Source organism: Plecotus auritus (genome assembly GCF_963455305.1).
Source record: "Plecotus auritus genome assembly, chromosome: 9".
NCBI lineage: Eukaryota > Metazoa > Chordata > Mammalia > Chiroptera > Vespertilionidae > Plecotus > Plecotus auritus.
The window spans coordinates 144,311,552-144,332,495 of NC_137783.1; the positions used below are offsets into that span (position 1 = coordinate 144,311,552).

General features: G+C 39.5%; 1 pseudogene across 1 annotated transcript; it reads right to left on the reverse strand.

Moving 5' to 3' along the window:
* Window positions 1–4,487: 4,487 nt before the first annotated feature.
* Window positions 4,488–5,089, reverse strand: LOC308233228 (MARCKS-related protein-like; annotated as a pseudogene). Its single transcript has one exon. The product of its transcript is annotated as an MARCKS-related protein-like (transcript).
* Between the last annotated feature and the right edge of the window lie 15,855 nt (window positions 5,090–20,944).

Here is a 20,944-nt window from a genome sequence, read left to right on the forward strand (position 1 = left end):
ACTTGGAATTTTCTACAGATATTTATCAAAATAATTATGCAGTTCATTGCTACGCAAATGAAAGAACATACTGGGTTGAAGAAGAGGACACTGATACAACCTATAACTGATATGAATTTCCATTTATTATGATTTCCACTAATTATAAATACTCTTGGAGGTGTTACTATGCAGATTTGGTTTGGCAAATTTGGAATATTAATTTGTACGTTTTTTCTTGTATTTCCCTTTCCTCTGAGTAGCTGGCTATCTACTTACTACTTTGCTTCAAGGAAGACTTATGATTGGTAGGGGAAGTGACATTAAATACAAAACATATTCCTCACTGGATGTTGTTTCCAAAAGCCACGTCTTTTAGGGAGAACATGCTTCCATGTATTGAGATGTTTAAGGATAAACAGAGACGTGTAGGAAGCAGAGGGTAGAACAATAAATATTCCACAACAACGCTCTTCAGAGGGGGCTGAACCTTAGCCTGGAGGACTGTGTGATGAACTTAGACCAAATCCTGGGCACTGAGGTTCCCAAATTCACTCTGCCCCAAGAGTGACACAGAATCTGTAGGTCCAGTGGACCTTGAGACCAATGTGAATATGGGCAATAAAGAGGCTTCTCCAAGGCTTCATTCAACACTACCTCTTCCCTTTCAGGGTGTTGAAGCTCCAAGAATACCTGAACTTGAATTCTCCATAAGTCCAGGAGTGTGAGAACGCAGAGTCCAAATTAGATTAAATGATAAACTATTTAAAATAGAAATATTTTAGTGAACTGTACCTCAAAGTGCCACACATGGGCTGCTTCCATGAGTGGTCACCATGCACCCTCACAATGAAGAGTTTTAGCATCTTCAAGGTTTCCTTCTGGAAATGCCTGAGGACACTGAAGTTTGTCACTCTACCTGGGAAAACTAAAACAGCATCAGTGTCTACCTGCCACCTGGAGAGTTCATTTCTAACATTCCATTTAGAGAAATCAAAAAAAGTAGACTTGTTCACAGCATAGGTGATAGAGTCTGATAGTAGCCTTGAAGATTTAAGCATTTTTCAAGGGCAAACAATGAACCCTGAAATTAAAAGTGTAAATTGAAAGTGGGGGGAAAAAGCCAATTGGGGAAAAATGAGTATGAGGCAATTATAATCATTCTTTGAGGATTTATATGAGGCAGGGGCTGTGCAGTAGATTATGGCAGCAAAATAATCTCTACGGTTCCTCCCTCTCTGTCAAGGATGCTCTTCTTCCCCAGTGATTGGCATGTCTTGCTGTAGCACTTCCTTCATGCTTTTACACAAATGTCACCTTCTTAGTGACACCTTCCCTTGCTACTTTATCTAAAATTGCAATCCCCTGATGCTTCCTATTTTCCTTCTCTAATTATTTTTCTCCTTAGGACTTATCAACACCTAACATGCTGTATGTTTCGTCTATCTTGTTTACTGAAAGTTTTATGCTTCTGGAGGCAGTGATTTTGACTCTTTTGTACATACCTGTATCCCTAACCCTAGAGCCATGTCTGACATGATATAAAAGCTACATAAGTACCTGCTGGGAAAATGGATTAATATTTGGGTGACTCACTGAAGGAATAGCAGCTATTTATCTTCATTTTGCCAGATGAGGAAATCAAGGCTAATATAGATTCAGTAATTTACCCAAGGTCGCACCGTGAACTGAAACTTAAATATGTTTATCTAACTCCGATGCTTCTCCTCCTTTCACTATGACATTACTTCATTTATTTTAAAATAAAGTTATTTGAGCATGCACTTTTGCCTCAAGCCAGGGACTAAAAAAGTAGGATATAAGTAGATGATTAAAACACTAATTTTTATATCCCTCTTACACTCTAGTAAAAACAGGATAATGAAGAGGAAATTTCAATAAAAACACAAACATACTCTGGCAGGTTAAATGCTTATTGAACAATGGTGAAAAAACTAAAGTTAGACCTAGGGGTTATGGAAAGCTCCTTAGCATGTGTGATGTTTAAACTGAGATCTGAAGCATGAATGCGGGGTCAGGGGAGTTAAAGAGAAAATTACGAAGATACAGAGCAGGTGCAAGATCAAGTGATGAGGGAGGGTAGCTAGTTCATAGATTAGCCCACGACCATGAACATATGAGTAGTTTAGTGGAGCCAAAAGAACTTGGTTTGGAGTGATATACAAAGAAAAATGCTCAGTATTTCGACTATGAGATAAGCAGAGGCCAGGCTATGAACATTTTTGCTAGAAAGGACCCATTTACCAGGACAGAGATTTTTGAAAAGCAGATGGTAACTCCTTTGTTTTGTTGCTTTTTTGAGTAAGTATTCAAACCGCCCAATACTGAAAAGAGGAAGTTGAATCCCAAGTATATTTATCCTCCTCCCGCTTCATGCCTAATTATCCACCTTGGGACTTTTGTTAGTTATTCCATTTCAGAGAATGGACTCTTTGGCAAGACCTCTGTGGAGGAATCTACCATACTTCCTACTCCAGTTAACAATTTGCGGAGGGGTATTAGTTATATATTGCTGCATTAAAAAACCACCACAAACTTAGCACCTTAAAACAACACATATTTCTTACCTCAAATGGATTAAAAGACCAGAAATTATTTACCTGAGTCCTCAGCTTAAAGCAGGGGTGGGCAAACTTTTTGACTCGAGGGCCACAGTGGGTTCTTAAACTGGACCGGAGGGCAGGAACAAAAGCATGGATGGAGTGTTTGTGTGAACTAATATAAATTCAAAGTAAAGGAGCGGAGGGGAGAGCAAGAGAACCGGATAGAACAGCCGGATCCGGCCCGCGGGCCGTAGTTTGCCCACGGCTGGCTTAGGGTCTTCTAATGTAATCAAGCTGTTGGTCCTGGTGGTGGTTTCACCTGATCCTCTCCTGGGGAAGAATCTGCTAATGATTCTCTCCATTGTTGACAGAATTCAGATGCTTCCTTGCAAATTGCTAGGTAGTGGGCTTCCGTTTCTCACTCACTGAAAGTTAAAAGCAGCCCTGAGCTCCTGACCATCTGGCCTTCTTCATATGGTAGCCCACAACGTGGAAGCTTGCTTTTTCACAGCCAGCAAGGGAGAGAAATTCTCTTTGCAACATGAGCCTTACAATGATATGTAGTGTGATCACATGCATCCCATCACCTTGTCTGGATGCTATTGCTTTAAGTCGGTCATAGTTCCGGCACACGCTCAACAGGGCAGAAATACACAAGGCCTGAATACCAGGAGATGGGAATCCTGGGGACCACCAAAGAGTCTGCCTGCCGAGTGAGGTTTCTCTGTTAAACTTCAAAGAGTGATTTGCTAATTACTCCCCTTCAGATGAAGTGTGTTCCATCTGGCTTAGCTCCTCTGTCTTCATCAGTTCCATTTCTCTTAGCTCAGGCTTTTATAACAAATTAGCATTGACTGGATGGCTTAACACAGTGGTGGGCAAACTGCGGCTCGCGAGCCACATGTGGCTCTTTGGCCCCTTGAGTGTGGCTCTTCCACAAAATACCACGGCCTGGGCGAGTCTATTTTGAATAAGTGGTGTTAGAAGAAGTTTAAGTTTAAAAAATTTGGCTCCCAAAAGAAATTTCAATCATTGTACTGTTGATATTTGGCTCTGTTGACTAAGGAGTTTGCCGACCACTGGCTTAACATTTCTCATGGTTCTGGAGGCTGAGAAGTCTAAGATCTAGGCGCTGGCAGATACGGTGTTTGGCGTAGGCCCTCTTCCTGGTTTACAGACAGTCATCACCTTCTTCCTTATTTTTGAAGGGACAACATTGATTCCTTTTCCAAATGTTAAGGGAAAACCTGGTGGAAGAGAATGGTTTTAAAAGTTAGACCAAAAAAAGTACAAATCTGGGATTTGGCCATTAAGAACTGATTTACAACAACGGGTCGGGGGAAAGAAAATAAGTTGTTTCACATTACAGACCTCCCCCCGGCCTCCCAGACCCCAAAGCCTAATGCTTACTAAGTCAAAAAAGAGACACCTTTGTTTCACAAGCTGGAGGTTTGAACGTGAGTAAGACATTTATAAAAACCTAGAGAGGGGCAGTGTCTTCCCCTAGCCCGGGGGCCACCAGGCACAGCACAAGAGACTAAAAACAGAGAGAAGGCTGAACACTCAGGGTTGGGGGTGTAGGCACCCCACATCTGGCTCAGGGATTTGGGGAGGAAACAAAACCTACTTGGAAAAGAACTGGGGGAGAAAACCAGCAATTGCCTGCTGGTGGGGTGGGGACAGGGGAAGAGGCAGGAACAGGGGCAGGAGCATGTCACATCACTAACCTAACTTGGGGAACTGCAGGGGGCCATCTTCAACTGGCACGGAAGAGGAAGACCCGGTGGGAATTCTTAAGGGAGAATCCACAGGAAGGAGAGGAGGAAAGGAAAGTGGAGGGGGGGGGGGGCAGCAGCCCCTTCCCCCTTCCGTTCTGGGCACAGGAAGGCAGCCAGGGCACCAGGCCCAGGCAGTGACCTCACAAGGATAGCGCAGTTTTTGCAGCTACTCATGCTGCTGGCTGGCAGGTGTAGGGCCACTCTCTGGCCCCGACGGAGTGGACAGCTCTGCAGCCTGGGGCCCTGCCTGCTCTTCTGTGTCTCCTCCCCTGGAGGCAGCACTAGCCTCTGCCCCTTGGCTTGCGGCTCCTGGCTCTCAGGGGAGCAACAGCCTTCCCTCCCTGGGCAGCGCCTTCCTCGCTGCAGGCACCCTCTCCCCCCGTTCCTGCTCTTCCTCTGTGGGCGAGGAGGCAGACGATTCACCCCACCCACCCTCCTTTTGATTTATCTCAAAGGACAGGGCACTCAATTGGAAAGGCTTCTTGAAAGAGCATTTCTTCTTTTTCTTGGGGGTTTCCTTGGGGGTACATCCACCTTGGCCTCAGCTCCCTGGCTAGGGGCTGCTGGCTCAATGGCATTACCAGTGTCCCGGCTGCCTCCTCTGTTCCGTTTACAGGGGGCGACTCCCCTTCACTCTTGGGGGGTGGGTCTCCATTGCTTTTCACATAACCGTTCTCCTGTCCCGTTAGCCTTCGAGGGGGAAGCAAGTGCCTGCTGCTTCCTCGTGGTCACAGCGCCCCAGGGAGCCTTGGAGCTCTGACTGTCCATGATGGGGCAGGGGTCTGCTGGGGGGGGGGGGGGCCCTGAGCCGCCCCGGGCCTGCACCGCAGAGGATAACTCAGTGGGGTCGGCCTGGTCGTGCCTGAGGGGAAGGGTATGGGGTGGGGGGAAACCTAGCTGCACCCCAGCTCCACCCTACCTGACAGCTGCACCCGATGCCGCCTTGTCCGTGACAGAATGCAGATGGTCATCTTCTCATTGTGTCCCCCCATGGTGGAGAAAACAGAGAAGAAGCAAACTCTCTGGTGTCTCTACTATAAAGGGCACTAATCACACTCATCAGGGCTCCACCCTCAACACCTAATTACTTCCCAGTGGCCACACCTGCTAGAACAGGCACACCTGGTTTTATTGGGCTTCACTTTATTGCACATCCTCAGTGTTGCATCTTTTACACATTGAAGGCAAGACCCTCCGCCAGTAAAAAGATTGTGATTTGCTTTATTGCTATACTCACTTTCATGCCGTTATCTGGAATCAAGGCCACAATATCTCCAAGATATACCTATATCATCACATTGGGGGTGTAGGGTTTCAACAGACGAATTTGGAGGGGGGCATGTGGTCCATAACACCATCATAGAGACTAGTTGCTGATTTGGAAATTCAGTAGTAGATCTCTGGGGAAAATGTCTCCACAATCCCTTTGCCCCTATACAGCTGAGCCTCATATGTTTGAACAATCTCTAGAGATAAGGTTAGTCCCATTTCACAATTGATTAAACTCACCCATGCTCAGGGGATGCTGTAATTGCAACACCTGTTAATAAATCAGAATAGCCCTTATGATTTATGGCTCCTCCATTTGAAGCTTCTCTCCTGTGATAATCATAATTTCTCGAGGCAAGAAAGAGCGTGGCAGATCTGGGACCAACGGTTCTATGTAGCTACATTTTAAAAAATGCCAGGGAGAGGAGGTCAGTAGGGAGAGCCGCATTCAAGTTTCCGCAATTTATGTGAAACCTTTAATCCAGGAAGACCTCATAGGCAATTGTTTTGTCAAATGACATCCAAACAGTTGTAACCGCCAAAAGCTTTTTTTTTTTTTCTTGACATCAATTTCTGAAAACATCACCTGTGAAAAGTTCAACATTTAGCATTTCCTATTGTTTTCATTTTTTTTCTATGACTGTAGATCCAGTTTATGTGAAAAGTGTCATTTGGGGAAGAGAACAAATACTAAGGACCCCCAGATGAGATAAAGGGACAGGAGGGATATAGGGGGCAAGAGAGGGGACACTGGAGTCAGAAGACCTTTGCACTGCTTTGGGCAAACTGCTTCCCAGAAAGGCTATTGCCTCTCTGGGCCACCGCTTCTGATGTGTTTCATGAAATAGGTGTTCCTACCTAGGCCTTTGATAGTTTACGAGGAAGAATAAGATGGTATTTAAAAGTAAGAGTTTTTACTATATTCCCTACATGTAATTTTTTATTACTATCTTGGAGGAAAAAAGAGAATAAATTAAAAAGAAAGAGAAACAAAGAAAGCATTAAATGTTTCCAGAATTGAATCTGATTATAAAGCTCGACATTGTGTGGTCATATCTACAACTTGACATAGTAATGCATTTGGAAAGTAAATTGCTCTAAATCCGTGGTCCGCAAACTGTGGCTCTCGAGCCACATGCGGCTTTTTGGCCCCTTGAGTGTGGCTCTTCCACAAAATACCACGGCCTGGGCGAGTCTATTTTGAAGAAGTGGCGTTAGAAGAAGTTTAAGTTTAAAAAATTTGGCTCTCAAAAGAAATTTCAGTCATTGTACTGTTGACATTTGGCTCTGTTGACTAATGAGTTTGCCGACCACTGCTCTAAATCAACCAATCTGAAACTACTCGTCTTGTCCATAAGAATACCTGGGAGTTTTCTCCAAAGAAGGTTACCACAGTCTCCTTCCAGGTGTTCTCCGTCAGGGGGTTATGTGTAGGTTTGGTGAGCTGCATTTTTAGCTAACGCAGTCGGATGCAGCTTTCTCCCAGACCTCATTTTGCATTGCCCTTATCTAAAAAGTACCAGAATTCGAACCATTACCTCCTGCTTTCATCCCCAGCCAGCCTGTACGCCAAAGGGCCCTTACACTGTTACATCTGCCCTGAACACTCACCCCACACCTCCTTTTCCCCTGGCTCACTTAGGTCAGCATTCAGGTTTCACGTTAATGTCACTTTCTCCAATGAAGTCCTCTCTGCAACTACAGACTGGTTTAATTAGGTCATTCGTATGCATTTTATAACACTATGAACTTCTCTTTCATAGCAATTACCACAATTATAGTTCATTAATACCTGTATAATTATTTATGTAAAGTCTCTCTCCTCTCCAGGGTACAGGATTCCTGAGACTAGAGACTGTGCTTATTTTATTCTTAGAGCCTGGAAAATGGCTTGAACATAGTAGGTGCTGTAAGAAGGAAAGGGAAAGGAGAGGAGGGGAGGGGCGGGGAGGGGAGGGAAAAAAGAAGAAAGGAAGGGAGGTGATAGCATAACCAGCCAACAAATCCTCTCTTCTTTAGGAGTTTGTATGGGAGCAGCCCAAAGAAGACCAATAGGGCAAAATTAATTAAATTAGCCACCTGGGATCAAGCCCATACACATATACTACAGGACAATCTTTCTTTTTTTTTTTTTTGATAATTCAATCCTGTATTTTTTATATTATCATAAATTGGCTCTTTAGTTATAACATCTATAATCTTATTTGAGTTTTTTTTAATGGGTATATAAATAGAATAATAAATCACTTATTTATTATACATTAATGCTACCTATGGTTAAGCATTTTGGGCACAACTATATTTTTCTTTTCTACACAAATCACTAATTTAGAAAATAAAATGTATACAATATTTTAAAAATAAGGTAGGTGTCCTTTATAGGATACCGGGTTATTTTTAAGTACATCATCTTATTTGTTTCACAGGTATTTCAGTAGAAGGCTGTAAACATTGTATCAAGAATGCTAGTCAAAGACATATTTTTTTCTTCATAAGTATTTTAAGATGCAATGAATAAAAGAATATCAAGGCCATATATGAGCAACTGGTTGTTTGGTTGTTCCGCCATTTGGTCTACTGTATATTAGGGTTTTATATATATATAGATTTCAGGGCTACAAAAAAGTATAGTTAATCTAACAAACATATACGCACCTACCACTCAGCACAGGACAATCTTTGATTGCAGAGTCTGAAAACAACTTCACTGCCCTCTAAAAGGCTGGCTAAAACCATTTTTACAAATTGAATAGATTCTATGACAATTATTTCATGTAATTACTTAAGCTTTTTTTATATTCAGAGTTCTTTAACTTGTTTTAATTTTTGTAAATAATAAATAATAATAATTATTATTATTATTATTATTATTATTAAGATTCACATCACAAACCCCCCAAAAATTTTATGTGGAACATAATCTCTTTGGGAACTTTTACTTCATAAATTGGAATAGCAAACAAGCCCCATAAAAAAAAATGGAGAAAATCTTCAGCATTGATCCAAGTAAAATTCTTTCCAGTGGCTAGGTGTTTGCAGCTATGTACCTGAGCAGATCAGAACCAATAGTTGCTAAGTTATCAGAAGAACTAGTTGAAACCAAAATCATAACATTTATAAGTGTATGTACCTTAAATATTTTTTCAGACTGAAACATAAAAAATCTATACCTAGTATGCAATCTGCTGATGTAGAGTCAAGGCATCTTCCTTGAATGAACCTGCTAGGGGAGATCTGTATAATCTTTCTTGCCGAAAAAAACCCACAATATATCTTCTATGGTTTCAAGTATGGGTCTCTTAGGGTGAAGATAAAATTTTAAAACACTTGTAAAAAAATCCCAGTAAAAATGTTTGTAGACTTCATGACTTTGTTTTCTCAATTTTTATACTTAACCTCTTCCACACATGTCCTGATAGCAATTTTGTGTTAGTGGCTCCCCTTCATGAAGTCAAAATATTTTAATTTACTTTGCATAAAAACCAAAGTTCTTTTTCTTTCTGCATTCATATTTAATCAGAGTAAGTACTGTATTGATTATAATAATGAGTGCAACATACTTGGAGACAGACCCAGGGATTCTTAGTAAGACTACAACCCAATTAGTGAACCCCAGGCTGATTTGAAGGGAGTCTTCTAGGCACTGACTCCATTGGGAAGGGAGAATGTTCGTTGTTCTGGTGAGTTAAATAGAAGTTAGCTAAGAAAGTCTCAATCTTGTGTAGTTTATTACTGCAGTGGTAGCTAGAATGTTAATGAGAATGTATGTGCAAGTTCTCTCATATTACTATTTTTAGAGAGTAAACATGGATTTGTTATCCCACTTATTTATGAATTCACCAGTTTATATTTATATGTGTCCTGAGAAGGGATGGAACCCACAATCTTGGCATATGGGACGACACTGTAATCAGCTGAGTTACCCAGCCAGAGCCAAACCACATTGCCTTTAATTAAAGAGCCACAGAGTCTTCTCTACTAGTATGTCCCATCAAAAGCTTTTTTTTAAATCAAAATCAAGTAATTTAACACTTAGCAATTCAAAAGTGATAGTATTAACACAAGTAAAGAGACAGGGCCAGTGGGTTTTGAATTAAATAGACATGAATTTAGTCAATCTGCCCCTGACCAAGAAACAACATAGATATTGTTCATCTCTTGAGCTTCTGAGGGAGAAATGATATTTATACTTAATACCAAAACTTTTCTCACACATTAGGTTAAAATGTGTTACTCTGAAATTAGTATGTATAAGTAGTTTAAAAATTAAATTTTCTTTCCCCCCCAAAAAGAAAACTTATTATCAGTTATTTAAAAATGAGATTATATGACATATTAGTTTCCTAGGGCTGCTATAACAAGTTACCACAAACTAGGTGACTTACAACAACAAAAATTTATTCTCCAAAAGATGTGAGGATCAGAAGTCCAAAATCAAGGTGTTAGCAGTTTTGGTTCCTCCTGGAGGCTCTGCAGGAGAAATGGTGTCCTGCTCTCTCCTAGCCTCTGCTGACTGCCAGCAATTCTTGGCTTAGAGGCAATTGCCTCTACCTTCACATGGCTTTCCCCCATTTGTGTCTTTCTGTCTTAATTGTCGTGTTTTGTGTGTGTGTGTGTGGGGGGGGGTTTCCCCTCATAAGGGTACTCATTATTCTATTTAGAGCTAACCAAAAATTCAGGATGATATATCAAGATCGTTTACCAAATTCATCTACAAAGTCCCTATTTTCAAATAAGGTAATATTCACAGGGAATGGGGATTAGCACTTGGATATATATCATTTGGGGGAACACCATTCAACCCCCATTACATATGTATATGCTGTGTATGGTTGTATGCTATAGCTTCTTCAGGACTCTTACTGCTATAAAGAATTGAGCCTAGCCGAAACCAGTTTGGCTCAGTGGATAGAGCGTCGGCCTGCAGACTGAAAGGTCCCAGGTTCGATTCCGGTCAGGGGCATGTACCTTGGTTGCGGGCACATCCCCAGTGGGAGGTGTGCAGGAGGCGGCTGATCGATGTTTCTCTCTCATCGATGTTTCTGGCTCTCTATCCCTCTCCCTTCCTCTCTGTAAAATATCAATAAAATATATTTAAAAAAAAAAAAAGAATTGAGCCTATGAAAAGATAACCTGATCTGATTATTCTAGGAGACTATTTTCTGAGAATTCTAAAAGTTTTTTCTTAGTAGAAGAGATTTTGGCCTTGATGCATAAACATCTGCTCTCGTCTCATAAAATAATTTGTACTCTTACAAATGGAAAATGATCATGAACTCAGCCAGGTGGCTTTTCTTGTGGGAAAAGATTCAGAACTTCTTAAATTTCCAGTTAAGACCCCAGTGATTTGAAGGCTAGCCCAGCCTGTCATTAGATTGACACATTGTCTTACAACAACACTGTGTATGTGTGTCAGTTATTGGTTTTAAGGTCGTTCATTCTTATATGTGTTCTTTCCATTGTGTTTCCAGGTTATCAATCTTCTGGATTCAGAAGCCATCTATTTCTATCATAGCACAACTCAATTTCTCTTGACTTCATAGTTACATCTACAGCTCTCTGATCTGTATCTCAGTAAATGAATTTATCAATGACTCCCTAATACCTTTTTATTCTCTGTGTATTTCAAGGACATTAAAAAAGAAAGTTTTAATGGACATTTATTCTTAACTCTTCTGTGAATTTGTGATTTACACCAATTAGAAGCACAGAGTTGATATTTAAATGAACAAGTGATTAAATGAAAAGAATAAAAGAACACAATACAATAAAATAAAATCTAATGTAACAAGTATTTCTTATGTGCCTAACATACGTGATATTTGTGGGGAAAGTAATAAAATTTAGTTTCTGCAGAAAATAAAATACACACTAATCTATGAGTCAGGACTACTAAAGTTTAATATTAACTCATGATTATCAGTGTGACCTTGAGTAAATCACTTTAACTTGCTGAATCACTAGTTTTCTTAATTTCAAAATGATGGGTTTGTACTATGTCACTTCTAGAGTCCCTTTTAATGTTGGCAGTTTATGGTCAGATATTAATGAATATGATAAAATAGAACACATAGAAACATTCATCTGAGACTTCTGAAATGAATATTTTTTTGGTTATAACTTTCATGGTATTTTTCTACCCTCATTGATATTTAAGTTCACCTCAGCTTTGCTTATCCCTTCAAAACCTTATATTACTAGAGGGCCTGGATTTGCCTTTATTGTCATAAAAGGTTAAATGTTGGCTTCTCTGGAATGCATGTGGAAAATACATGCCAATGGAGAAGAACTGTTTCAGATGCTCTACTGTTCTGCACTGGGACTATCAGATGCCCTTCATACACATAATACAATGCTCAGTATATCCATGCATAGTTTCGTAGATTCTCCCATTTAATTGAGTTGTAAATTACATATAAAGTAATTTTTTGTTTTGGAATTTGCTGTAATTACTGGTTACATATTTGAATAAATCCAAAATAGCCATTTTATTTTTAGATTTACTTACAATAAGCAACTCAGGATTAACTGATTTATGCCATTGGAAGGAACCAAGAATAGAAAGAGAAAACTGCAAATATACCGTCCTTCACAATTGAAGCCATAACAACTCTTTCTATCCAGATCTTCATTAACTATCTGGTACCAAGTTATATTTTAGCAGCTAGAAATGCCCTTGGAGAATGCCATTGTTTTATTTACGTAATAAACACTTAGCACCCAGTGAATTCAAGTGTTGACAATGAATTTATAAAAAATATGGTTTATTTACTTTTAGAGAGAGAGGGAGGAAGGGAGAGGGAGGGAGAGAAAGAGAGAGAAACATTTATGAGTTGCCTCCCACATGCACCCCAACTGGGACTAAACCCACACACTGGGCATGTGCCCTGACCGGAAATCAATGGAACCAGCCACCTTTCAGTGAATGGGAAGACATTCAACCAACTGAGCCCATTGGCCAGGGCTATTGACATTGAATTTAACAGAACATTTTTGTGCATAATAGTCTTCTATATTCTATAAGGTAAACAATATGGCATATTCCTGACCTCTCAGGCTTTATAATATAGTAGCCTAACTAATAAATTAAGTATAGGCAGGAAATAATCATAAAAATATTATCTACAAAAGAGGAACAAAAAAGTGTTGAGGGTCTTAAAGAAAGAAGATATTAATATTGAGAAGATATTCAGAAAAAAAAATAAATGAGAAAGGTGACATGATCTGGGCCTTGAAAAATGAGCGGATTTCAACAGATAGATTACAACCTTGATGTGGCTGAAGTACGACAGATGGAATGTGTTTTGAAAAATAAGACTAAAAAGACAGATTGGGATGAACAAATAGATGGCCTTGAATGCCATGCTAAGCTTGAGAAATTACTTTTGGAGCATTTAGCCAGATAAGTTTATATGGAGGCCAAAAGACTAATGGTTTGTAGAATTGAAAATGAAAAAGAGATGATACATTCAGGAAGAAATACTACAGAAGTAAAATCAGCAAGAACTAAAATTTGTAGTTGTACACCTTGTCATGTACATTTGCACGATAATTCCTTGTACTTGTCTTACTTCAAAAAATATTTTTCATCACTAAGTGCTTAATAAGCAGTCATTAGGATTAAAAAGTCAGATGAAAATGATATGCAAATCACAAGTTTTCAGATGCATTTTAGAAATACAATTTCCCCTGCTATGTAACTAGATACTGTCTGTACCTTTTATACTTAGAAGTTTGTAATTTCTTGTCATCGTTTTTTTAGTTTTCTTGTTGTCTTACAGTTTCTAAAAATGGCTGTATTTCTCAAAGCATCTGTGTCTGAGATATCACAAATTGTGTTGTCTTTATAGCCAGGTTCCTTTTTTTTTTCCATCATAACTTATGGTCTATATCTTGAGTCATCATCTGGGGTATCAATAGCATCACCACAGCTGTATTTCCTTATTTGCTCTTGACAGTGTTCTCAGGATTGATAAATGGCCCCAGCTTGTTGTGGAAAGAAAAGTATTATTTATTTTGAAGCTATATATAAGTTGTGGAAATCATCGCTTTCTACAATGACTGAAATAGGAAACAAGGGTTATGACCTCAACAAATTTAACACCAATAATTTTAAGATTTCTTACTTAGACATTATTTTATTTTTTGGAATTATTTACTGTTGCTAGTTAGCCTATTTTACCCCTAGGAATTTCTTACTGCTGACCAGGGCCCAGGCCAGGGAGGAGCCTGCAACCAAGGTACTTGCCCTTGACTGAAATGGAACCCGGGACCCTTCTGTCTACAGGCTGACGCTCTATCCACTGAGCCAAACCAGCTAAGGTGAAATATGTTAATATTAATAAGGCGTTAACATTCAAAATGTTTCACTATCACATTCATGCCCTTTATATTTGTTAATATAAATTGTGTTTTGGAACAAATTTCTAAACCATTGGGGAACAGTATGCTTATTGAGCATGTGTATCACTGAAAGTAAAATAGGAGTTTCATTTTTATTTGTGTGTCACCTTGATATATTAAAATAATGTGATTTCATTCCATATGGATATCCAGGGAGATACTGTAAATATAAAAAAAAATTCTGTTGTGTTAAGTCCATCTGATGAAGTAAATGAATAGAAGATTAAGCATTGGTAAATAAATGGCTCTAATTTGACAAGGTAGATAAATTTCTGTGCCCAGGTTCGGGAAGAGCAGGGTTGTCCAAATTGTATGTGTCACAAAATAGTGAGGCCATTACCATGCAAAATCCCTAGGAGAAACACAAGTGCTGCAATTACTTGAGAAATAGTTAGAGGCTCTGCCATCCTAAGTGTAATGTGATAATACTCTCATTAAGTTCTAGTCAATCATCATGAGTCAGTCAGAATCATTTTAGAAATGAAAGTAGTTGGTTAAATAATTCAATTCCAAGAGCCCACTGTGGCATAATCCTGCTGCAGCCATCTGTATCGTAAGATAACTCGATTCCTAGGTTTAGTACTGAAACAGCATAGCAATGTCAGTAAATTTGCCAGAATGATTTCCCTGTGGTCACACATTTCTTTAGCCAAACCAATGGTTGTGCTTGCGGTAGGTAGCAGATGTTGTCAGTGGCAGGCTACCACGTCATCTGACGCATCTCCTCTCTGTTTGCAATTGTCAGGGAGAAACAATATGAAAGATGCTTTAAGTTTTACAGGAAGCAGTGTCTTGTTTTGTTTTTCTGTTATTTAAATTCTCTTGTGTTTCTGGTTATAGCACATCCCCACATTTCCCCTGAATAGTGGTAAATTCCTGTTGCTTCCATTTGAAATGGTGCTTGGTAGCACTGTACAACCCAATCATAGTACTAGGGTTTTCAAAGGGATTAGTTACTACCATGCATGCCAAAGGTATCCCTCACGCCCTCACCAATTCTTCCCTGACCCAATTGTACAGAGCGCATTCCACATGCTAACTGTGTATCTCTGGAGATGAGCGTTCTGATTTAGCTGAAAGCTCTCAGTTATGTCTGGTGCCATGAGCTCCTTGCTATCTTTTTATTTATTTCTTTATTCGCCATCACCATCTCCAGCTTGTGCCATTCCTGCATTTGAAGAAAGAAAGTTGAAGCAGAAACTATATGTTGGCTCATACAATGTCCCCAAACAATTCTCCTGTTGTTCAAATATCCTATCTAATAAAGAGGGAATATGCTAATTGACCGTCACACTCCCACAAAGATGGTGGTGCCCACAGCCAATAAGGAGGGAATATGCTAATTAACTGCCAAGCCCTCAAAGATGGCGGTGCCCACAGCCACAAGATGGTGGCGCCCAGTCCTCTCAGCCCCCCAGCCACCCACGGCTGGCCCAAGGCAAAGGCAAGCCTTGGATGGTGGCTGCCTCACCATCCAGGGCCACCTGAGGCTCAGGTAACCAGGGCCAGCTGAGGCTTGCGCTGCCAGCAGTGGCAGCAGCAGAGGTGTGATGGGAGCATCATCTTCCCCTGATCGCCCACCAGGTTGCCTCCTGCCCCGAGGGCTCCCGGACTGTGAGAGGGGGGCAGGCCGGGCTGAGGGTCCCCTCCCTCCAGTGCATGAATTTTTATGTAACAGGCCTCTAGTGTATAATATAAAGCCTAGAAAGTTTATCTTGCAGCTACGAGTGGCTACGTGATACAGTTATGTCCAAGAAACCATACTCAGAGATGTTCCCAGGTCCACCTACCCTGCCTCTTTGTTTTTGCCTGGAACCTGAGACACAATGCAGCAGTCCTTTTGCGACCATGAGGGAAAAGGAAACCCAGAGTCCCAGAATCAATATCAGCATACATCTGCCTTCAGATTGTTTGCCGTTTGAGGAAAAACATCCCTGTTTCCAAATGAATGTAAATGCATCTGGTATTTGTAATCAAAAGCATTCTTAAGTAAAACAAAATTATCCTGGGACAAGCAGACTCTTAAATTTGGTGCTTAACTCTGGCTTTCTAATAAATAACTAGTTACGCTTTTAGTCTCTTTTTATGAGGTCTGCATAGGGAAAAGGGTCTTTTATATTATAAAGCTGAAGAAACTATGTTTATCTGATACACCCATGTGCCATAGTAAGGAGATAGCTACTTCTGAGTGATACCTGCCAGATCAGCAAACAGTTTGTCCTGGACTTTCACCCCTAATCCTAATAGCACATTAATCTGACTAATGAAAAATTCTAAGAGCTTAAAGTACCAACTCCATTATACGAATTATCAAATGAACGTGAGTACCTTTTTGATGTTATTTTAGGGAGAAAAATACCTGTGCTGATATTAACTATGTGTGAGGAGCCTATTTCTGTTTGCTGATCTATTTTCATTTTCTATTTGTGTTTTTGTTGTTATTTATTCCATGTCTTAAGCAGAAACACAAAATAAGTTCTTTCCATTAAGAGGCATATTGTAATTTCTCTTCTATTCCTTCAATCCTGAATGCTCTCTTTCCTTGCCTTTGTGTCCCCAGAGTTCCCAGCAGTTTCTCGTGTCTTTTACCCTTTCTTCTTTGATTCCCTCACAGGATCCCCTGCTGTTGGGACGGTATTTAGAACATCTTCCTGGCTATCCTTATGATTTGGCATGGTTTTCTGGAATTACTGTGTTCACTTGCATGACTTCAATTATGTAACATTGGTAATCACTAAGTTCTACTCCCCAGGCCAAATCAATAAATGCAGTGGCAAGCTGATCGAATTGCTCTCCCTGAGAGGAAAGGAATATTGGATCATTTTGCTGGTTCCTGTGGAGTAAGTAACCCCTGTATTGCACATTTCAAGATACCTCTAGTTTAACAACTAGCTTGCTTCCTGAATATTAATAATTGGCTTTTGCAAACTGATATGGATTGGTCCCAGGGCACTAGACAGCCTACTAGATGTGACATCATTAGGCCTATTTCACAACAGTCACCACCAGGTTGTTGTGAAACTTCAAAATCAATATGCCCCAAACTAACTCCCATTATCTCCTTCTCTCCCAGACTTCTCCTTCTTAGTGATTAATTTTACCACTCATTTATTTGCTTAAATCAGGATCCTGGGTGCCATCCTTGATTTGTTCCTCACTATCATCCTCCATATCCAATTAGTACCAAACCTGCTATTGCTCCTTCATCTTTAATATCTCTCGAAGCACTCCAGGCACACGAACTAACTGGGTCATCATTGTCTCTCACTTGGATAACTACAATAGCCATCTTATTGGTCTCTTTCCTTCTGGCTCATTTGATTCGTATTCTAGTTGATATTCCATGCAATGACCACAGGGATCTTTCCATAAGACAGAACTAATGAGGTCACATTCTTTTTTAAAAAAAATATTTGTATTGGTTTTAGAGAGAAAGGGAGAGAGAGAAAGAGATAGAAACATCAATGATGAGAGAGAATCACTGAGCAACTGCCTCCTGCATGCCCCACACTGGGGATTGAGCCTGCAACCCGGGCATGTGCCCTGACCTGGAATCGAACTGTGACCGCCTAGTTCGTAGGTCAACGCTCAACCACTGAGTCACACTGGCCTGGCAGATGTCATATTCTTATTTAAAGACCTTCATTGGTTTTCTAATGCAACCTGGATAAAGTTGTAAATCCTTCAGGATAATATAAGGCCCTTCTTGGGCTGATACCTACTTACCCCATAGACTACAACCGATATTATACAGTCAGATGAAATTACGTTCCATCCTTTGATTCTGAGCCTTTGCTCTTGCATTTTTTTCTCTTATAAGAATAATACTATATGCCGAAACCGGTTTGGCTCAGTGGATAGAGCGTCGGCCTGCGGACTGAAGGGTCCCGGGTTCGATTCCGGTCAAGGGCATGTACCTTGGTTGCGGGCACATCCCCAGTGGGGATTGTGCAGGAGGCAGCTGATCGATGTTTCTCTCTCATCGATGTTTCTAGCTCTCTATCCCTCTCCCTTCCTCTCTGTAAAATATCAATAAAATATTTAAAAAAAATAAAAATAAAAAATAAAAAAAAGAATAATACTATCAATAGTACTAGTAAAGGCAATATTTTAAATGTTTAAAATAATATGTAGCCCTAACTGGTTTGGCTCAGTGGATAGAGCGTCGGCCTGCGGACTGAAAGGTCCCAGGTTTGATTCCGGTCAAGGGCATGTACCTTGGTTGTAGGCACATCCCCAGTAGGGGGTGTGCAGGAGGCAGCTGATGGATATTTCTCTCTCATCGATGTTTCTTACACTCTATCCCTCTCCCTTCCTCTCTGTAAAAAATCAATAAAATATATTTAAAAAAAATAATAATAATATGTAACAGGATTTACTTTAATTTCCTAATCAATATTTTTGTTTAATCCTCATAACCACCCTCATAGTTTTTGTTTTATGGTTTGTTTTGTTTTATAATTTTGGGACACAGAGATCAACCAACTTTTCCAAAGTTACATAGCTTGTTAAGTGTGGGCACTATATTGTTCCTCAATGCCCCACCCCATCTGACTCTTAATCATCATTACTACATCTGCTGATGGTTCCTGTCCTTAGGGAAGCTTTAAAAAATAGAAATGTCTTACTCTAAACTAATGATTATTTTTGGCATGTTTGTTATCTTAGGAATTGAGTCTTTTTTTTTGCCTGTAACCTTCAGAAAAATGTCATCTTTCCAGAGACAGGGCTGTCTTTCTCACCATTGTAGCTGAAGCACTTATTAGTATGCTCAGTACATAACAAATATAAGTTCGTATTTGTTAAATGAATAAATATTGAAAAGTGAGAAACTGCCACTTGAGATCAGTAAAGCTCAACAATTTATAGACTGAAATTACTAGATTTGAAATTGGAACCAAATTACACAGTCAAAACTCCCCAAAGGCAAAGAATAAAAATATAAATTGTAGAAATATAGATTATGGATTATGAAATAAACTTAGAGATCTACCTGTCCATGCCACTAATTCTATAACTAAGGAAATTAAAGTCAATGCAAATAATGAGATCTGTCCAATTCCTTTATTTATTTAATTTTCTCATGAGATTAAACTAGGGAGCTCAAGAAGTAGTTTTATAAAATAAGATGTGGATATCCCACATAAATTTTGCTGGAAAGGGCTGTCATGAGAAATTAAGTTTTTAGCTCTCAGCCTGCAGCCGTGAAATATGAATTTAAACTTTTCAAAAAGAATTTTTCCCTTTGTCTTAAATATGACCATGTATTCCTTTTAAAAAAATAAAGAATTAAATCTTGCCTCAAAAATTAAATAAAACCATTGAAAACATTCTTTTCAAAAGCCAATCTGTTAGGAATAATTTACTAATCCAGTTTATGGACAATTGTATTTCCTTCACTTGCTTTCTTCATTATTATACAAAATGCTATGTCCCCCAGTCAGCACTTCATTTGTTCTTGGATGAGGTTTGTTTAGAATGCTGGCCATCTTTCATTTGCTTTGCCATCACATTCCTTTTTCTAGCCACAAATATGATGGGACATCATGAGCAGAATAAGAAAGATATGAGCTTTAATGTACTGAGGATGCCACTTCTTCTTACCTTCCGGGACTATGATAACAGGTCAATGCAGAATTCAGTGAAACTGCAGCCAGTAGAAAGATGTTTTCTAGGCCTCCCCTTAGGATAAATGAGATTTCTGTGTAAATGTATTGGGAAAATCAGATCTGCTGCCCCTGCCAGAGGTCAGGCAGTGAAGAATGTATCCCTTTCTCTCCAAGGAGCTCCTGAGGTTCTCCATCTTGCTGATGGCAAAGCCGAGAGAAAGTCCCAAGCAATAGTATATAGTGTACAATTAAGATTTGTCTTTCCTTCATGGAAATAACTCTACTGTTTGCATCAGATTCCTCAAATTCATGCTTTTCTTCATTCTTACTCTAGAATGCTTTCATTGATATAAAAGTGACCATACATTATATTTATAAAGGCCCCTAAGAATATGTATTAGAGTGGAAATAACATTAAATAAGGTCAGGTGGTGAGATGGTATATAAAGATCCTGCCTGAGCAGTGGACAATTGAATAGAAATCTGAATTAAAAACACACAAAAAACATCCATAGGTCCGTAGAAAGAGTACTCCAGGTAGAATCTCAAACCCAAAGACCCAGAGGCATGTTTGATTCAAGTGAAATGGGACTATCTCAGGAATGGGAAAAAGGTTGGCTTGTCTGCATCACAATGAGCAAGGAAAAGAATGATAGACTATAGTCTGAAGCATCAATCAGGGGTCCAGGTAACATAGAGTTGGGTAGGCTCTGGTAAGAAACTGGATTTGTTTTTTAATTTATCTTTATTGTTGAAAGTATTACAGATGTCACCTGTTTCCCCCATTGACCCACACCACCCTGCTACTGCCCCCTTCCCAGGCCTTCACTGCACTATTGTCTGTCCATGGGTTATGCATATATGCAGATAAGTCATTTGGTTAATCTCTTCCCCCTCACCCCTTTCCCTCTACAATTTGTCATAGAAACTGGATTTTATTCTAAACACAATGGGAATCAAGTAGAACAGATGAGTGACTTTATTTGATTGACCATTTTAGAGAATTACTTGATAAGTAACATAACACCACACCAAAAGCAACAAGATGGCATCACCACAAAGACAGTAAAATATTATTATTATTACAGCAATATTTATAATAATTTATTGAAAGCACTGAAATCAAGAGGATCAAGCAATGGAAAACCCTTTTTTGTTTTTGCTGAAACCTTTTGTTCCTGCTCTGTTTCTTTCCCTAATTCTGGTTAAAATTTCAGAAATATCCCACTATTTTTTTCAGTCACCATTAAATAATTCAGTCCTCCACTGAATTTCAGTGCCAAGAAGAATCTCATTTTGGTAATTAGAATGTCCAGTCAAATGTAGAAATCCAATTTTAGAA